The sequence below is a fragment of the Scyliorhinus canicula genome, chromosome 16 (genome assembly GCF_902713615.1).
Source record: "Scyliorhinus canicula chromosome 16, sScyCan1.1, whole genome shotgun sequence".
Lineage (NCBI taxonomy): Eukaryota > Metazoa > Chordata > Chondrichthyes > Carcharhiniformes > Scyliorhinidae > Scyliorhinus > Scyliorhinus canicula.
The window spans coordinates 56,844,093-56,864,562 of record NC_052161.1 but is presented as its reverse complement, the minus strand read 5'-3'; the positions used below and the strand labels follow the sequence as shown (position 1 = coordinate 56,864,562).

Sequence of the window (20,470 nt, the reverse complement as noted above, 5' to 3'; positions counted from 1 at the left end):
CAGGAAACTACAGGCCAATTAGCCTGCCATCTGTCATAGGGAAATGTTAGAACCCATTGTTAAAGCTACTATGGTAGGAGTGCTTCGAAAAATACAAGGCAATTGAACAGAATCAACATGGTTTTGTGAAAGGGAAATCATGTTCATTAATTGGAGCTTTTGGAAGGAGTCACATGTGCTGTGGATAAAGGGCAACCAGTGCATGTACTGTGTTTAGATTTCCAAATGGCATTTGATAAAATGGCACATCAAAAGTTATTGTGGAAATAAAAGCTCATGGTGTAGGGGGTGACATTGGCATGGGAAGAAGATTGGCTAGCTAACAGGAAACAGTTGGTATAAATGGGACTTTTTCTAGTTGGCAAGATGTGAAAAGTGGTGTGCCACAGGTGTGCTAGGCCCTCAACATTTTACAATTTATATAAATTACTTGGATGAAGGGACCGAAGGTATGGTTACTAAATTTACTGATGATACAAGATGGGTAGTGAATTAAATTGTGAAGATGATGTAAGGTGGCTAAAAAGGAACATGGGTTGTGAATGGGCAACTGTCTGGCAAATGGAGTATAAAGTGTGCAAATGTGAAATTGTCCATTTTAGCAGAAGGATGAAAAAGAAACGTATTACCTAAATGGTGAGAGACTGCAGAGCTCTGATGTGCAGAGGGATCTGGGTGCCCTAGTGCATGATCGCAAAAGGACCGTATACAGGTACAGCAAGTAATTAGGAAAACAATAGAATATTATTGTTTATTGTGAGAAGAGTTGATTACAAAGTAGGGAAGTTATACTTCAATTGTACAGGGCATTGCTGGGACCACATCTGGAGAATTGTTTACAATATTGGTCTCCTTATTTAAAGAATGATGCAAGTGCGTGAGGAGCAGTTCACAAGATGTACTAGACCAATACAGGAATGGACAGGATTGTCTTATGAGGAAATGTTGGAAAGGCTAGGTTTGTATCTAGCCTTTAGAAGAATAAGAGGTGACTTGAACAAAACCTTTAAGATTGAGGGGTATTGATAGGGTGGATGTAGAGAGGATACTTCCTCTGTTGGAGGTTCTAGAACTAGGGGTTGCTGTTAAAAATAAGAGGTCGCTAATTTAAGATGGAGATGAGGAGAAATCTTTTCTGAGGGTCTTCCTCAAAAGGCAGTGAAAGCAGAATCTTTGAATATTTTTAAAGCAGAGCTAGATAGATTGTTGATTAACAAGAGGTTGACAGGTTATCGGGGCTAGTCAGGTGTATGGGGGTGAGTTGCAATCAATTCAGCTATGATCTATTGAATGGTGAAGCAGGCTTGAGTGGCTGAGCACCCTGCTCCTAATTTGTATGTTCGTATGAGTACAGATGCAAAAGATATATTGAATCATTCTTTTATCTTGCGTTTGTTTCTTTTTTCCTTTGCCTAAAAGTATGATGTGATTGTTTGGCAACTTAATCTTTCTGTCTAATATTTTGATAGCATTCATGTGCATTACTAGTTGTTCGTGCATATTGATTCGTATAGCTTGAATATTAGGACTGAAAGTTGCTTATTTATGGAATGGAGCAGTGTGCATGATTGATTTAAGTTTGCTCTTTAATCTTTTAATATCAGCTGCTATACTGATTTATTTACTGAACATGCCTATATTTGTACTTCTCAATTCTACTCCGTTTGGGCTTCACCATAAAAAATAATTTTTATTATTTTGCAGAATATTGCCCTAATTTCAAAAAAATCATAGATACAGTGCAGCAGGGGGCCATTTGGTCCATCGAGTCTGCCGCAACCCTCTGAAAGAGCACCCTACCTAGGTTCACACCCCCCCCCAAAATCCCATAATCTAACCTGTACAACCCTGAGACACTAAGGGGCAATTTATATCATGTTCTGGAAAATATATTGCCCCACCTCCCTGGATATTAGATTTTACTTGTGTTCCTTTTCAGTGTATATTTTTGTTTAAAAATAAATATTCGAGCTATATTCGATGTACCAGATTTTGGTTTAACTTTTGTGCCTTGAAGTCCTGGGTAAACTATTGAAAAAACACTAATTAATTGATAATGGAAAGTTACAGCGGTGAATCCAGTATATCTTTGTAACCTCATGCATAATTGTATAAATAACTTGAATAATGAAACATTCCAATTTGCCTTTTTGGAATAAAATTCTTCTAAGCTTTCTTTTGTTTTAAATCTATCATAAAATTTTGCATGTATACCAGAATGTATATTTTCTCTTTTGTAGCATAGAACTCAATTGTGTTAACTGTGATTTATCAAGATTTATTAGTTGGGATAAAAGAAGTGAAGGTAATTTATTTCCAGCTTATACCATTTTGATATTTGTAGCACGAAGTACAACAAACTAAATAGACGATAAGAACAAAAAAGACATTGATTTAGACGTTAACAAAGTATTGCTTTTTAATGGATGGCTAGTTATTTTAATTTGCTATGTATTACAGTAACTTCTTCTTGCTGAGTTCTTAATTTGTTTCCCTCGAACAGTTTGTAACGAGGTTTGTTCTCATACTGGATATTAACAGATGGAGACTGATGTTATCCTGATCAAGTTATCCTGGGATTTTTATAGATCACTTTCTAGCAAAAGCATGTAAAATTACAGTTTGAATTTATAAAAAAAACAATGAATGTTGGAATTACGCCAGCTTCCATGCACTTATAAAGAGACAAATTACCTATGTCGGAGTGCCACCATTTTTTTCAGTTTCTAGCCTTTTCTCTTTTGTAATTTATAATTGAACAAACTGTGTTTTCCATCTCCATTGATTTTCCTTGTAATATGCTACAAATCTAAATTAGTCCAGGTTTTACTTGAGACATTTCACATGAATTGCCCTATTAATGCAGCTCAAAGTCCAATTTTGGTCGCTATTCTCAGCAGAATCAAGTTAGAGAATGTTTCCCATCTCCCACTATGAGATTATTGTTAAAAGTGCTGTATACTTATTTCAGTCCTCTGCATCCGCACAGTTGGTCAAAATGCCTGACTAAACACATGTACATTATTTTTGCTGAGACAGTGTTCAACATCTTGTCTTCATCAATATGATGAAGTTGATTATTGTTCAAATAAATAAAAGCAAATTTTTGCAGATGTTGGAATCTGAAACAAACAGAAAATGTTGGACTATCTCAGCAGGTTTGATAGCATCGGTGGATAGAGTAGGGAGTTAACGTTTTGAGTCTGGATGACTTTGTCAAAGCTCATTCATTATTGTTCAATCGTTTTGGAATATTTTTCCCTAAAAGGAGGAGAGTAACTGGTGATGATTGTAACAAAGACGATGCTAATGCCAGTAATTGAAAGTGCATTGGTAGCAGGCAACAAATTTACCAAAGCTGTCCACTCTGTCATCAGTACTGGATAGCCGAATGTCAAATTCCGCATTTAATCTCCTGTGTACAAATGACAGGCTTGTGGCTTCTTTAGAAAGTAGATTTATGGGATATAATGGAACTTTTGAAAGGATGCAAAATGTTGATGTGCAGCTGCAGCAGCTTATGTATACTGTACTTTGTATAAATCTGGCAGGCCTGACTTAAATGCTTAAAATTATGATAAATTACTGCTTCAATCAGTTATTATGAGAATTGACAGCATTAGTATGTCCTGGTCTTGTTTGCATGAAAATGCTCCCTAATGAAAGACATGGGAATTTAATACAGCCATTGTGATTTGCTTAGGCCCTGGTTATAACATTGGCCATTTATATTTGAATATGAAGTCCAACAACTTGAGTGTTGGTGATTGAAGGTATTTGGTAACATGGTGAGGAGAAACTGGTTTGCCGGTTTAGCATGTAACGACAAGTATTTAGGCAGTTTATGAAAAGCGCTCTGATTTTAATGTTTTGAGAGTAAGAACCTAATACAATGTGCCAAAACACAACGTTGGATGAATCAAATTTGCTGTTGGGAATGCAAACACAGTACTGCTAGCGAGCCTAGATGACAATTGGCCTATGAGGTAAAGTTTCCCCCTCACTTACATTGCTGGCAACACCTGTCAACATAATCTCTTGTTTGCCACCAGCTCCTCTCCACTGATCAGCTTACCCTATCCTATATACTGCTCTAGATTGTCTCGGTCTAAAACTTTGCCTATTGCTACACACTAGCTGAAGGGTTTTTTCTGAATGCTGCAACCACATGCTCCAGTTAAATCCTCTTTTGGAAAGTGGTGGGCCCTTTTGGTCCTTGATTCTTCATGTCAATGTTACAGCATGATGAGCAGGATAAAATAAAGCCTCCAGCTTTTCAGACAGTACCATGCCATCAATCAAATAATCTCTTTTTATAAATTTTATAAATTTAGATATTCCACTTATTTCCCTTAATCTCGAGGGTTGGTTACAAGCTTCTGTAATACTCATCACCCTCTCTTTTATGCTATTCTCAGCTACTCCCTGATTTGGCCTGAGGTTAATGAATTTTCAAGCTGTTAATTTGGGGGGGGGGGGGGGGGGAAGAAGAGGAGAGACTTCAATACGGTTCTGGACCCGGCACTGGATCGGTCTAGATTGAGATCGGGTAAGAGGCTGGCATCGGCCAAGGTCCTGAGGGGGGTTCATGGACCAGATGGGGGGAGTGGATCCGTGGAGATTTGCCAGGCCAAGGGAGAGGGAGTTTTCCTCATTCTCCCACGTGCACAAGGCATACTCGCGGATTGATTTTTTCGTGGTAAGTAGGGCGCTAATTCAGAGAGTGGAGAGGGTGGAGTATTCGGCCATTGCCATCTCTGACCATGCCCTGCACTGGGTGGAGTTGGGGCTGAGCGAGGAGAGAGGCCAACACCCTCTGCAGAGAATGGATGTGGGAATACTGGCGGATGAGGAGGTCTGTGGGTGGGTCCGGAGGTGTATCCAAAGCTATGTGGAGACCAATGATAACGGGGAGGTTCCGGTGAGTGTGGTCTGGGAGGCGCTGAAGGCAGTTGTCAGAGGGGAGTTAATCTCGGTGAGGGCCCTCAGAGAGAAGAGGGATAGGATGGAGAGGGAGAGATTGGTGGGGGAGGTACTCGGGGTGGACAGGAGGTATGTGGAGTCCCCTGAGGAGGGGTTGCTGAATGAGCGCCTGAGCCTGCAGGCGGAGTTTGACTTGCTTACCACGGGGAAGACTGAGGCTCTGTTAAGGAAGGTACAGGGAGCCGTGTACGAGTATGGGGAAAAGGCAAGTAGGATGCTGGCGCATCAGCTGCGAAAGAGAGGCGGCCAAGGAGATTGGGGGAGTTAGAGACAGGAGGGGTGACACGGTGCTAAGCTCGGCAAGGATGAAAGAGGTCTACAAGAACTTTAATGGCAAACTGTACAAGTCAGAACCCTTGGCGGGTGGGGGGGGGATGAGGCAGTTCCTGGACCAACTTAGGTTTCCACAGGTGGAGGAGGGACAAGTAGAGGGATTGAGATGGAGCAACTGGTGAAGGGGCTAGAGGGCATGCAGGCGGGCAAGGCCCTGGGTCCGGAAGGTATCCCGTAGAGTTTTATAGGAAATTCTCGGAGCTGCTGGGTCCGTTGTTGAGGACTTTTATGAGGCGAAGGAAAAGGGAACCCTTCCCCCAACGATGTCGCAGGCCCTGATCTCGCTTATCCTCAAGCGAGGCAAGGACCCGCTGCAATGTGGCTCCTGTAGGCCGATTTCGCTCCTTAATGTGGATGCAAAGCTGTTGGCCAAGATTTTGGCCACTAGGATTGAGGACTGTGTCCTGGGAGTGATTAAGGAGGATCAGACGGGGTTTGTGAAGGGCAGGCAGTTGAATACGAATGTGCGGAGGCTCCTGAATGTGATCACGATGTCCTCGGAAGGGGGGGGGGGGGGGGGGGGGGGAGAAATGTAGAAGTGGTAGCGGAAATGGACGCGGAGAAAGCCTTCGATGGGTGGAGTGGGAGTACCTGTGGGAAGTGTTAGGCAGATTTGGGTTTGGCGAGGAATTTATAGAATGGGTCAAATTGTTGTATCGGGCCCCGGTAGCGAGTGTGTCGACGAACCGGCTGCGGTCGGGCTACTTCAGATTACATCGAGAGACAAGGCAGGGTTAAGAGACTGTTCTTGGAGCGCAGTCGAGGGGGGGGGTGTTGGCATTGCCGAACCTTTGCAGTTATTACTGGGCAGCGAATATATCTATGATTCAGCAATGGGTAGTGGAGGGAGAGGGGTGGCTTGGAAGCGGCTTCTTGTAAAGATAATAGCTTGGGGGCACTGTTGCCGCCTCCGCCGACGCGGCATACCACAATCCCGGTGGTGGCGGCGACATTGAGGATCTGGGGGCAGTGGAGACGGCACGGGGGAGGTAGGGGCTTCAGTCTGGGCTGCGATATGGAATAATCACCAGTTCGCTCCTGGCAGAATAGACAGGAGGTTCCTAAGTTGGCACAGGGTAGGTATCAGAAAGATGGGGGACTTGTTCATTGATGGGACTTTTGCTAGTCTGGGGGCGCTGGAGGAGAAATTTGGGTTACCCCCGGGGAATATCTTTAGGTACATGCAGGTTCGGGCTTTCGTGAAAAAGCAGGTGGGGGAATTCCTGCTGCTGCCTGCCCGGAGGATACAGGACAGGGTGGTCGCGGGTGTGTGGGTAGGGGATGGCAAGATATCGGAAATATATCAGGAGCTGGAGGAGGCAGAGCAGGAACTGAAGGGCAAGTGGGAGGAGGAGCTGGATGAGGGCCTGCGGACTGATGCCCTGGGCAGGGTCAATTCCTCCTCAACTTGCACCAGGCTTAGCCTGATTCAGTTTAAGGTGGTGCACCAGGCGCATATGACAGTGGCGAGAATGAGAACGTTCTTTGGGGTGGAGGACAGGTGTGTGAGGTGCTCAGGGAGCCCAGCAAACCATGCCCATATGTTCTGGGCATGCCCGGCACTTACAGGATTTTGGAAAGGCTTCGCAAGGGCTATGTCCAAGGTCTTGGACACTCGGGTAAAACCGAGCTGGGGGATAGCGATATTCGGGGCCTCAGATGATCCAGGAGTGCAGGAGTCGAAAGAGGCCGGAGTTCTGGCCTTTGCCGTGTTAATATGAAGGGACGCGAAACCCCCAAGCGTAGAGGCTTGGGTCAGTGATATGGTGGGATTTCTCAAGTTAGAGAGGATAAAGTTTGCCTTGCGAGGGTCCTTGCAGGGGTTCTCTAGGTGGTGACAACTGTTCCTTGACTTTCTCGCGGAACGTTAGGTGGAGGTCAGCAGCAGTCTAGAGGGATGGGGAGGTGGGTGGGGGGTGGCTTGGGTGGTGGATGGATTTCATTTGTAAAGGGTTAAGTTGTTTTCTGTTTTACTGTTAAGTTTTCTTTTTTTTCTTTTTGTAGTGGCTTGTAAAAATTTTTTGAATAAAAATACATTAAAAAAAAAGAAATGGGCTGAAAAACCTGCTCTTAGAAAAAAGGCTGTTTATGTACTTGGTGGACTGACGTTCGAAGATGGCCAATTCCACAGTTGTTATTGGGTGACTGGGCAAGTATAGGTGCAGGGAAGTGCCTTTCAGTGCTCTGGAGTGGCTAGAGAGCACTGCTAATAATATACTTGAATATCCTAATAACCAGGCTATTAATCAAAATTGGGTGGGGAGGGGAGTGGGGGCGGAAGGAAGGAGGAAGAGAGAAAGGAAGCAGGTGCAGAAGTGTATGCTACACTCTAGTTTGCTTGCCCTGCTAAGTCAAAAGACACAGCGTTGTCAGACATTTTGTGTAAGCTTCAGTAGCACGACAATGCTAAGCTATTGGAGATTGCTGAAAGCTACCAGTTGCCCAGTGCGACAATGAGAACATTGGAGAGTTTATAATGGCCTTGAAAAAGATGTTGATTCATTATAATTTTGGAGACTTTCAAAAAAGAGCATTGCGGGACAGATTTGTGTGGTTTTAAAAGTTAATGCATTTGCAGCAGGATGCTGACATTGCCCAAGGTAATTTTCGAATAGCTTGCCAAACTTTGCACATGCAGAACATGACTCGGGAGATGCCAATCACCAGCTGTCTGTTGAAGTAAATAAGCTGCAACTGAGTAAGCCAAAGGCCCCAACGAAGACAATTAGTAGTAGCCGTGGTCCTACCAAGTCCTGTTACTGGTGCTTGGATGAACATTGAGCACAGAATTGTTCATTTCTGAAGGCAGTGTACGACAGCTGAAAGAAGAAAGGTAATTTTGGCAAGACATGTCGGATGAATAAATGGCAAAAACGCTGGCTGGATGAAACAGCGTCAGGGCGAAACAGGTGCATCAGCAAGGGTGATTCCTGAATAGCTGTACCTCAAAGTTGAGTCAACATCAGTTGGAGAAATTGTTATGTTATGAAGTTATGGAGAAGAAAAAATTCCTGTAATTGGAAGTTTCAGTCGCATGAATGTGTAAAATTGCACATCATTATGGCAAAGATTGAAAAACCAGCCTTGTTAGGAGGAAACTGGTTAATAGCACTTAAGATAAATTGGAGCAACTTTCGTTAAAGGAAAATTTGCATGGCAAATACACTCGTGTTTGGTGAAACTGGCAAATAGCTTCAAAGATGGAAGGCTAATATACGTTCAGAGGAGCACAAGACAGGTGTTGCCCAGTACCTGATGCTCCTAATGTCCAACGGTTAGGTGGGGGTTACTGGAGTGTAACAGGGAAGTGGGCCCTTTTGGAATGTCGGTGCAGACTCGATGGATCGAACGGCTGCCTCCTGCGCTGCAGAGATCCTATAATTCTCTGCACTGAACTTCATCTGCCACCTGTCTGTCCATTCTACCAACTTGTCCGTATCCCTTTTGAAGTTGGACACTATTCTCCTCATAGTCCACAATGTTTTCAAGTTTTGTATCGGTCCGCAAACTTCGAAATTGTGCGGTCATGAATATATATCCGAAAAAACAAGGGTCCTAACACTGAACCTCCAGCTGGTAGGGTTTCCAGGTATCTGCCACTCTTGTCCTTCTAGATGGTAGTGGTCATGGGTTTGGAAAGGTACTGTGATCTTTTGTGTTGGATGATGGTGAGGAGAGATTGAATTCATTTTCCTCATGATTCTTCAGTGCCGGTGAGTGAAAACTTGCTCAGAACTTGAAACATTCTTTGATTTTTGGAGATTGGAGTTCCAAGATTTAATAAACATTTGTATGGTTGTAGTTTCAAAATCGAAACTGGGGCGGCACGAGGCGCAATGGCTAGCACTGGGACTACAGCGCTGAGGACCCGGATTCGAATCCCGGCTCTGAGTCACTGTCCGTGTGGAGTTTGCATATTCTCCCCGTGTCTGCGTGGGTTTCGCCCCCACAAGCTAAAGATGTGCAGGTTAGGTGGATTGGCCACGCTAAATTTCCCTTTAATTGGAAAAAAATAATAATTGGGTACTCTTTATATAAAAAAAAAGATTGAAAATGAACAGAAGCCTTTGATGGCTATATGAGATCCAATCTCCATTACCCATTTTTGCTGCAACCCAAATGTAGAAATGGGCTTTCATTTTGTCTGCTTATCAGTACGACATCAAGTACAGACGATTGGAAGATCGTTGTAATACCAATATGATGTCTAGATTGCCATTGGGAATTGGTTAACAGGCAAGAAACAGTGGGAATAAATTATAGGGAAAAGACATGGCAGATGCAGGATAACATGGCTAAGTGTGAAGTTATGAAAATGAAATGAAATGAAAATCGCTTATTGTCACGAGTAGGCTTCAATGAAGTTACTGTGAAAAGCCCCTAGTCGCCACATTCCGGCGCCTGTCCGGGGAGGCTGGTACGGGAATCAAACCGTGCTGCTGGCCTGCTTGGTCTGCTTTAAAAGCCAGCGATTTAGCCCAGTGAGCTAAACCAGCCCCTTTGGTATCCACAGTTATCCACTTTGGTAGGAAGAACAGAATGGTAGAGTATTTGTTAAATGCTGATAGATTGAAAATTTTGATGTATAATGGGACCTGGGGTCCTTGTACACCAATCACTGAAAGCAAGCATGCAGGTTTAGCAAGCAGCTAAGAAGGCAAATGGTATATTGCCCTTCATTCAAGGTTGCTTGAGCATAGGAGCAAGGATGCTGCACAGGCTCTTGGTGAGACCATACCTGGAGTATTGAGTGCAGTTTTGCTCACCATACTTAAGGAAGGATATACTTGTCATAGAGGGAAGGTTCACTTGACTGATTCCTAGGATGACAGGATTATTGTATGAGGAGAGATTGGGTCAATTATTGACTGGAGTTTGGAAGAATGAGAAGATCTCATTGAAATATGTAAACTTCTGAAGGGCTGGACAGACTGGATGCAGGATGATTTCCCTAGCTGGGAAGTGTCCAGAACATGGGTTCTCAGGATCCAGGGTTGACCATTTAGGACTGAGATGAGGAGAAATGCTCTCATTCAGGATGGTCAACTTGTGCAATTCTCAACTGCAGAAAGCTGTAGAGGCCAAGCTACTGAATATATTTAAGAAGGACATAGATTTCATGACTCTAAAGGTGTCCATAGAATCCCTACAGTGCAGAAGATATCCAGTCGGCCCATCAAGTCTGCACCGACCCACTGTAGGAGCACCCTACCTCGGACCCACTTCCTCGCCCTATCCCCGTTATTCCACCTAACCTGCACACTAGAGCTGCAATTTTATCATAGCCATTCCACAAAATCTGCACATCTTTGGACTGTGGGAGGAAACCGGAAAACCCGGAGGAAACCCATGCAGACACACTGAGAATATGCAAACTTCACATAGCCACCCAAGGTGGGAATGGAACCCGGGTCCCTGGCACTGAGGCAGCAGTGCTAACCACTATTTTGCTTAGGTTGTTTGCTGCTTATAGGTTCCCAGGGAAAATTCTGTCGACAAGTTACTCGGTCTTGTTCAGAACAGTTTATGAATTCATGGGAATAAATGGGGTAAAACACAAATTCCACCATATCGTCCTGCTTCAAATAGAGTAGCAGAGCGCAAAGTTTAAGCTGATAAACGTGCTCTTGCAAATAAATGCTAGATACAAATTGAAAGAAATATCAGTTGTCTAGAATCATAAATTGATTAAAAATTAAAAATTAATTTGTTGAAACACAGCATTACCGTCAGAACTCTGGCTGAATTGTTTCTTTAGAATAGTCTAGAATGAGAGCAGTTAGTAGAAGACACACAAGAAATAGAGCCATCATAGGGGATCGAGTGACAGAAGTGTGTCAGAAGTTGAACCAGAAGTTGAAGGTGAAAGATCACAAGTGGTTGAAGTACCTACCAGAAGGAGTAGTGGCCATCGCACAAATTTGGCCAAAATGTTTGGTAGTGTTGAAGTTGGGTTTGTACATGTTGATCATGTTTTATCATCAAGAGGTTCATGAGGAAGGGGAATAATCCAATGGATCTGATTAATGGATAGTTCCAATGCTGGTACCAGTAGTCGCTCCAACACAAGTTGTGCCTGAAACTAGTTCAGACACAAGTCACAGTCAGACAAATAAAGTGAAAAATTCAATTGAAGGTCAAGAGTAAAATGATCTTTGTTTGGGGGTGGGGCGGAAGAAACTTCCCCTGGGAATCTGACACAACATTTATCAAGGTTCTTCCCAGGTTTTGAAAGTTTGGGTCAAAAGAGGTATCCTCTTAAAGATTGGAAGCCAGTAGCTAAGTTGGATTTGTAAATAAATGTTAAACAAGAAATGAAAACAAGTTTTATGAAATTTGAACATTTGTGTAACTTGATCATTGAGGGAGGAGTGTAGTTGAACCCTCTTGTAACTATTTGTGTTTGTATATAAACCAAAACTGAAATAAACCAGTTCAGTGGGGGGCAGGAGGATACTAGAACACCATGTCTAACCAAGATGTCATATTACCTCGACACTCTTTTCTGCTCCTTCAGTGCTAGTTACCACTTTTTTAAAATCAGTTTCCCTCTGCCCTCTAAAACTCATCCTCTTGATCTTACATTACCAACTTGTTTTGATATGGTAAGATTCACCTGAGGAAGGAGCAATGCTCCAAAAGCTAGTGTTTGAAACAAACATGTTGCACTTTAACCTGGTGTTGTAAGACGTCTTACTGTGCTCACCCCAGTCCAATGCTGGCATTTCTACATCTTGTTTTGATATAGTGGTTTTATAATGCTTTATTCCCATTTTCAAAAAGGACCTCAGAACTCTTTAACAAGCCCTTTGTCACCCCTTATTTTTCAGTTTCCCTTTTCTCCAACACTCCCCTCCAGTCATTAGCTCTACATTCTTAATGTTTTTTTCTGTACTTGAGCACTCAAGAAATGTTTCCATGGCTCCTGAGAATAATGGGGGGGGGGGGGAACCAATTATTGACATACAATTGAATATGCCAAGGGATTCGGTTAATGTGCATTTTCAGTTGTCTTATCCGTTTTAGCCTTTTTGGGCGTCTTAAATTATTAGCCCCTTGCATATTGGAAAGAGCATCTTGAGCTCTAATGAAACTTTACATTGAAATCTGTGGATTGTTTGGATTGCATCACATTTTACTAATTTGAAACATGAATCATAATGCTCCTCAAATGTTGCTGAGTTATGTATGTGACTTCTATGTCGCATGTGATTTTCAAAATAATATACTCTCACCTCATAGCGCATCCTGGTTCATTTTAATATCATTTCCCATCCATCTTTTGTTTATGAAGTGAACAGGACTGGATTTTACACTTTATTTTGATGCAAAGCCATATTTCCTTCTGCAGTCTGTACTAAAATGTTGCAACTGTTTGACAACATTGTACACAGACAGCAGTGTAGTTGCAGCTTGTTCAGTGTTTTTTAAATAGACCATTTACCTCCATTAACACTGAGCACTGTTCCTCTTTTTGTCATATTTCATTCGCTCGCTGTCAAACTAAACACAGTATTTATATAGAACTATGCTTGCTTACATCGCAGGTGGCTGTCATTTTACCATTGAGCCCATGCCAACGCTTTGCTTGTGGAGCAGTGCAGAACCACTTCCACTACCCTACTTTTCCCCATGGTCCTGTATTTTCCTCCACTTAAATATTGATCTAATTTTCTCTCTGGCAAAGCATTTCCATCTTCAAACAAGCCTCCATTGTCACTTACTCTCCTCCTGACCATTTTAAATTGATTCAGCTTTGTCACTGACTCCCCAACCAGAGAAAGTAGTTCAGCACTTTCACTATACCAAAACACTTCATAATCTGTAACAAAAACAGAAGATGCTGGACAATCTCAGCAGGTCTGACAACATCTGTGGATGTTGTGCTGCGGGGGGTGGGGGGAGGTCCAGCATTTTCTGTTTTTCTTTCAGATTCCAGCATTTGCAGTAATTTGCTTTTATCCTGTTGACTGTGTTGTATGATATTTATGACTAGTCCATTTTATATTGGGGTATACAATTAAAACTTTATTGTATTCTCTGCTCTTAATTACAAACCTCAAATGCCTTAATGATTTTGTCAACTTGTATTTGAACTTGCAGGGATCCCTATGTGTTTCTGTTCACTGACACCCTTCAGCATCTTCCCTGCCATTCCTTGTAATACACTTCAGAAGGAAAAACCTTGACCGTATCCACACTAAATTACATTTTTCACCTGTTTGTTCATGGCTGCTAACTTGCCTGTCTTCCTGGAATCATTTGCAGCACTTTGCTAAGTGCTCGAGTAATACCACAGAATATTGACTGGTGAATGATATGGGGAGTATTTAGAAATGCATGAGTTGATCAAGGACAACCAGCATGGATTTTGAGATTGTGCTCCCAATGCCTTAGTTCAAATAAATAAATAAAAATGCAAAAGTGGATCAAGCGCTGAATCGTGGGGTACACCATTTCCATTCCGTTGCCACTCTAGTCAGTGCACATTGGCCAAAACATCCAGCCATACTGTAACCTTTTCTCTTACACTATGCACCACAGTGTTTTGAGCAATCCTCCAATGTATCATGCACAGCACAGCTGCATTCACTTTATCTGTCTAATTGGTTGTCTCTCGAACCTTGATTTGCCAAACCAGGCTTGCCTTCAGTAGATTTGTGTTGGTTATTCTTGATTAATCTACGCAGTCTGAATGCTCACTAATTTTATATACCATTTGACCTCCTGTGACGTTTCCTATTTAAGATCCCAAGAACATTTTGGTTCAAATCATTATTTTTCCTTTTGCATTCGCCTTTCAAATATAATAGTTTCCAGATTTTGTTTTTCATCTTTTAAAAAATTTAAATTCTACCTCATCGGTTGCAATACCCAGAGTCCGGATTAAAGTACTGGACAGGTATTCACCTGAACTTGTGGCTGCAATACTCATGAATTTTTTCATGCTAAATTATGCACTCTGCTCAATTTAGATTTGGTGGCTTAAACATGTTAAATTCTGTAAGTTTTCTGAGTTTGGCAGTATACACTCATGATATTCCAGTTTTCAGCCTGTTCCTATGGCATGACAATTCCCCAGATACTTTATTCACAAATGGAGAAAATATCCACAGCAGCTGGAAATTGCAGTTCCAAGCCAAGAGTGGAACTTGCACCATAGATTCCAGGTGGAGAGGCAGGCTGATATGGAGGGAAGATTGGCTATTTATCTCATAAATCTTTGTGGGACTTCTATATACAAGTTGAGAGTTGCATGACAACACTGACGAGTTGTGAAATGCTTTGGGCATTCCAAGGATATTAAAGGCATTATAAAAATAAAAGCACTTCCTCCTTTGTCTTTGTTATCCATTACTGAATGGATAATTTTAGTGGTTTTTGTTTCCCCCCATTAACAGCACAGTTGTCAGAATTACACCTGTTCCAAGCTATCTATCAGCATCCAAAAAGTGCCTACAAAAATCTGACGAGATCATTGTGGATGATGCACTCTACCTGCCCAAACAATAGAAGCAGCAACTCTGGAGATTAAACATTTCCGTGACTGCATTTGATACTTGGTTTGAATGGAGTGAAGGCTAATTAGGATTGTCAGAAATTAACATTCCTTTTGTTCCAGTCATATTATTTCTCTGATATTTACTGGAATAAGATATTTTTCATATAATTCTGCCCAAAATAAAGTCAGGCAGCATGTAGCAATTTGACAGCAATTTTATTTGTAAAATGTTAGTCATCCTGTTGAAGTACAAGTATGAATAATGTTTCTTGATCAGGAAATGTCTATTTCAACACCATGCCCATATTTGTGGTTTTGAAGTATGTTCATTGGAGTGAATTGGCTCGTATTTCAACTGGAACTGTAGAATGATTGGACTTTTGAAATAAATTGAATTTGTGCATGCAGCTTGAATTTAATTAATTTGTATAATCACATATCAATATCCTATGAACAACAGTAATGCATCTCTTTCAGAGAAATTGCTACACAATCTGCAACATACACATTTATTTTTTCTCAGCCTGGTTGAATCCTTTGATATACTCCAGTCGTTTCCTATGTCTGATTTCAAAGCTCACAGAACAGTGTTCCAAATTTCCGATGCCTTTTGTTTTAAGGAGCTTTTTTAGTTTATTTCTTCAGAATAATATTTTTCACTGTGATGTCCACTTTGTTGTGCTATGTACCAGTTCTTAATAGACTTTTACAAATATTGCCCTAAAGCGGAATAGTTGCCTTGTTTGCATGACATCACACATTCCTGTGTGATTCCTTGTACATTCCTTTGAAATTCGTTTTCAATAATACCCTCCTTCTGCACTGTAAGGATTCTATTTGGCCCATCTAGTCTGTACTGTCCTACTGACAGAGCACCCTATCTCGGCCCACTCCCCTGCCCCATCCCTGAACCCCACTTAACCTGCACATCTTTGTGACAATGGGAGAAAAGCAGAGCACCTGGAGGAAACCTATGCAGACATGGGGGAAAACATGTAAACTCCACACAGTCACCAAGGCCGGAATTGAACCAGGCCCCTGGTGCTATGAGACAGCAGTGCTAGCCACTGTGCCATGTTGTATTAGAGGGAGTGCAATAATATTTCATTTGAAATGTGTGCAGTGTGTTCCATCAGAAGCTTGTGATTTTCTGAGATGCCCAAACTTTGAGTGTTTGAGGCTTTTCTGAGTTTTTTATTGTTGTCAGTTTTAAAAGATCCCACACATTTGTAGATAAAAATCCCAGCAGTTTATTGATTAAAAGAAATGATCTTATTGGCTTATAAATTGGTAAATACCTCACTATGGGCAATGATGTTATGGAGGGTCGAGTTCATTTTTGAGTAGAGAAATAGTTTGCACACTAAGGATCACGAGGAGTGTTTATTTACTGTTTCAAAGATTTTCCACCCTCCAGTCACACTCCTTATTCTCTCAGGAAAACTACACTATTTATTCCCAGTAAATACAGACCTTGGTTCAGGTGTTTGGAATCCTTTGGACATCTTGCATTTTCTTTGAGGTTGATATGTGAACATTTTGACCATTTACCACTATATACCACACTCCAGTGCATGAAAGAATTACACCGCTGCAAGAGTTTGAACTTCTCCATGTCATCTGAGGTCCATCACCCGTTTTGGTTTTTTTCTACCTCCTACTCTCATCAGCCACCCTTTAACAACCCCTTTCTGTCACATAGAGGATAGGTGATACATTTGCTATCTTGTAATATACTTTTATGTTTATTCTTCACAATACACAAAATCAGAGAACGGGAGTATTTTTGCATTGTTATGGAGGAAGCTGTATTGGTGAACAAAAGTGAATCCTTTCTCCCTACTGTGCGCACCCTTATTTAATTTGTAACGCTGGAATTAACTGTTGAATTATTGCCTGAATGAAATGGGGGTGGCAGTGTTTTGCATTTTGCTACCTAATTCTCTACTGTATGATTGGACTTGAGACCTGTACTTATTAAAGCAATGCAGTGCATCTATCCAATCTATCAAGATATTACGGCAGAGTGAGATAAACAGCATACGTATTGTGTTGTATAATTTAACTTTTGGCTTCTCAAACAATTCGACATGGATTGATCGGTTTGATCTTGCTGGTGGACGGCAAATAATAGGAGTTGCTGGAGAATATTACTTTTAAATGGTTGACAAAATTAAATGAAGGCCAAAGGTCCAAGTGAAGAACAAACATATTAAGCAGCTTTGATTGGTGCAGACCGACTAGAGTTAAAATTTATAGATTTTAGAAGGAAGCGAGATTGAGATGTATTATGGGCCAGGGTTTAGAGAACACCAAAGTATATCCTGGAGTTCACCTGATGCAGAACTTTGAATAGATTTTGGTTATGATGCAACAGAGATCAAAAGTATTTTAAAAACAAAATCATGTTTATTCTATAAATCCAGTTAACATTTTATTAACGCACAGTAAACATCTTACCAACTACCAACACTGATAATCCCCACAGATACAATACTCTATAGATAACCCTTAATAACTTTCCTAATAACATCCATAAGTCAAAAAACCCTTTTTAACAAACACAGTAGGTTTGAATTCTCTACAGAAACAGGTATTACTTTGAAATCAAGTGATCGGGAGACATTATTTAGAGAGAGAGACGTACACCTTGTTTGAATGCAGCTCTCAAACTGAAAGTGCAACTAAAACAAAGCCAAAAAGAGCTTCCAGCTCAAAACAAAGTTTAAAAAAAAACAGAATTGCATTCCAGCTCCACCCACACAATGACATCACTGCAGCCATTTGATAAAACACACTTCTCTTAAAGGGACATTCTCATGACAGAAGTCATAGAATCCCTGCAGTGCAGAAGGAGGCCATTCGGCCCATCAAGTTCACACCGACCCTCAAAGAGCACCCTCCCTCAACCCACTCCCCAGCCCTATCCCTGTAACCTCACCTAACCATTGGACACTAAGAGACAATTTAGAATGGTCAGTCTACCTAATCTGCACACCTTTGGACTGTGGGTGGAAGCCGGAGCACCCGGAGGAAATCCATGCAAAAACCGGGAGAATGTGCAAACTTAACAAAAGGTCACCTGAGGTTGGGATTGAACCTGTGTCCCTAGCGCTGTGAGACAGCAGTGCTAATCACCGTGCCACTGTGCTGCCCTGAGCTATGGGGTTGGACAGATTTAAGGCCTCGGGAACAAATAAATGTTCTTGATTTCAAACTGTAGGACAGTATTTTGGGATCTGAAGAGGTACAAGAAAGAAACATTGAGAGGGACAATGAGCATAAGTTTTAACTAAAGCAGTTCAACGTGAAAGGTAGTGACTATTGTAAACTTATTTGAACTTGTTCTCCCACAGGAAGCCTTGCAATTCATTGAGGCAATTTGAGCCATCTTTGATACATGCCAAGATCCTAAAAATTGATTTGGCGAATAAGGTACATTTTTGTTCATGCATTTAGGAACTCTGTGGGTTTTCTGAAACATGCCTGAAATTTTTCCCAATATTGTGCATACCACAAATCTCTGCTTTTGTTGGACAAATCTAGAATGTCTGCATATTTATAGATAATTTCTGCCTATGTTGTCAGTGGCTTCACCCAGTCCAGCTGAAGTGAATTAATACTTTTCAGAATAGGCATATAATTGTAAATGAATGGTATAATTTTTATTTAGTGATTGATTTATTTAATTATTTATATCTGAGACACTCTTTTGTAAAGTTAACAACTTGATTTTAAAAAGCTGTCAGAAAACAAATTTGGAACATTCAAGCATCGTTATTGTGCCATTAGAACTTGATTGGTTCTAGAAAACTACAATTTTCCTCTGACTTTCAAGGGTACCCTTTATGTGATAACCCCACACTGTTCCCGCCCTATGTAGGAGCCAAGGATCCGAGTCATAGCTAATTCTTTTATAACCCTGGTTTTACAAAATTTCTTTAAACTAGCATTGTTGCTTTTTGACTTCCAGAGTCAGGTCTGCTGTTTCATTAGCAAAGGTAAGTACTGTTTTTAAGCTATTTTAAGCACTTGTTTATTGTACTTTTACAAGTATTGGCTATCTCCTCCTACCTGGTTCTTTGTGTGCACCCATACTTTGTGTGGGTTTGTATATTCCTTCCTATTCCTCTTGGTTTTGGTGCCTCTTTAAACTAAATGTGAATTGAGCTGTCTATTAGAGGACTAAATCCACTCTGCCAAGTCATTGTTTGTTCATAGAATACCTACAGTGCAGAAGGAGGCTATTTAGCCCATCCAGTCTACACCAACCCTCTGAATACCGACCTTTTGAAAGAGTACCCTACCTAGGCCCAATCCCCCGCCCTATCCCCGTAACTGTGCAACCCAATTAACCCAACTGTGTTGCAGCCTGACCACTTAAAAGAAGAAAGGGCTGTTTATGGTTGCCGTGTACCTTGATGAGAAGCCACTTATAAGGTTCTGTTGCAGTGATATTGCTGCAAACATTCCCAATTTTATTTCCTCCTCCAGTAAAGATGACCCGAGTATACAATAGTTTAGGATCAGATGTTGCGTATACAGGTACCTAGTTTATGACCAACATGTACTTCACTTTAAATCTAGCTTTTTATTTCCACATGTAGTTCGACATTTAGTATGGCTGATTTAAAATGTAAGAAATTTGATGGCTGTCAGTTTTGAAGCTATGGTCCTTTGCCAGCTTCCTGGGTTATAATGTTGGAGAGAATTTGGATGTATCGGTTGCTCCTTCATATAATCCCAGCTCTTCCAATGTGCAGTGCAATTTTCCTTTTTCTCGTAGATACTATTGTGTGTGTGAGGTGTAGAAGCTAAACATTTTCAGCACCATTAGTGATGGTACGGCATTACGCTGCTAAGAGTTTCTTCAAATTTACATTTTGATTGCGATTTGTTTACAAGGTGCTTACAGAGTGGCAAATCAATATTGCTTTATGATATTTTTACCCTTTTTTCGAATTTCATGAATCCAATTTATAAACTGCCTGGAAATTTGGATTTTGTGCATGACATTGCAGCTAAAGTGACCAGAGAGCATGTGATTATGTTTGTAAATGTAACTTTATGATGGAGTTGTATTTTGTCTATTTTAAAGTCGGCATATCAAAGTAAATAAAATATTAAACAAATGTTTCTTGCATGAAGTACTTCAAATTATTCATAATATACTTACTTCAACTGCTCATGCTAAGCTCTGGAATACCTTTTCATCTCTCCTCCTTTAAGATGCTCCTTAAAATATGTGCCTCTTCAACCAAGCTTTTTGTCACCTGGCCTGATTTGGCTTGGTGTCAAGTTTTGCATGATAATGCTCCTGTGAAGTGTTAAAGGTACTGTATAAAGGCAAGTTATTGAAATTGGGTACTTGACTAAAGCTGTTTTCATCATTCATGGTGAGCACCAAAAGAGAGACATTGAGACGATAATAATGAGAGCTATTCTTTTCAAAAATCATCTTGTAGTGTGCTGTTGGTCTCTCCTAGACCTGTGAAAGATCAGTAAATAAACTTGGCTCATTTGCCATTATTTTGCAGCATTGGCATTTCACTACACCACACCAAATTGGCGGTCACTTTACCAAATCATAGTTTGTTACTTTGCTTAATAGTTCTAAATAGACAATGATTATGGGAGTATGGAAGGTGCAGT

At 41.2% G+C, this 20,470-nt stretch overlaps 1 protein-coding gene across 4 annotated transcripts in view; it reads left to right on the top strand.

The window, feature by feature from the left end:
- tbc1d12b (TBC1 domain family, member 12b) overlaps positions 1-20,470 on the top strand; it is a 104,267-nt gene that overhangs the window by 13,456 nt on the left and 70,341 nt on the right. The window contains exon 1 of one of the 4 annotated variants that reach the window (XM_038822409.1): positions 18,201-18,253. The exons of the other annotated variants lie outside the window; for them this stretch is intronic. The gene's annotated coding sequence lies outside the window, so the exon portion shown is untranslated. Of the gene's footprint in view, positions 1-18,200; positions 18,254-20,470 lie in introns of those variants that run through there. 4 annotated transcript variants of the gene reach the window in all.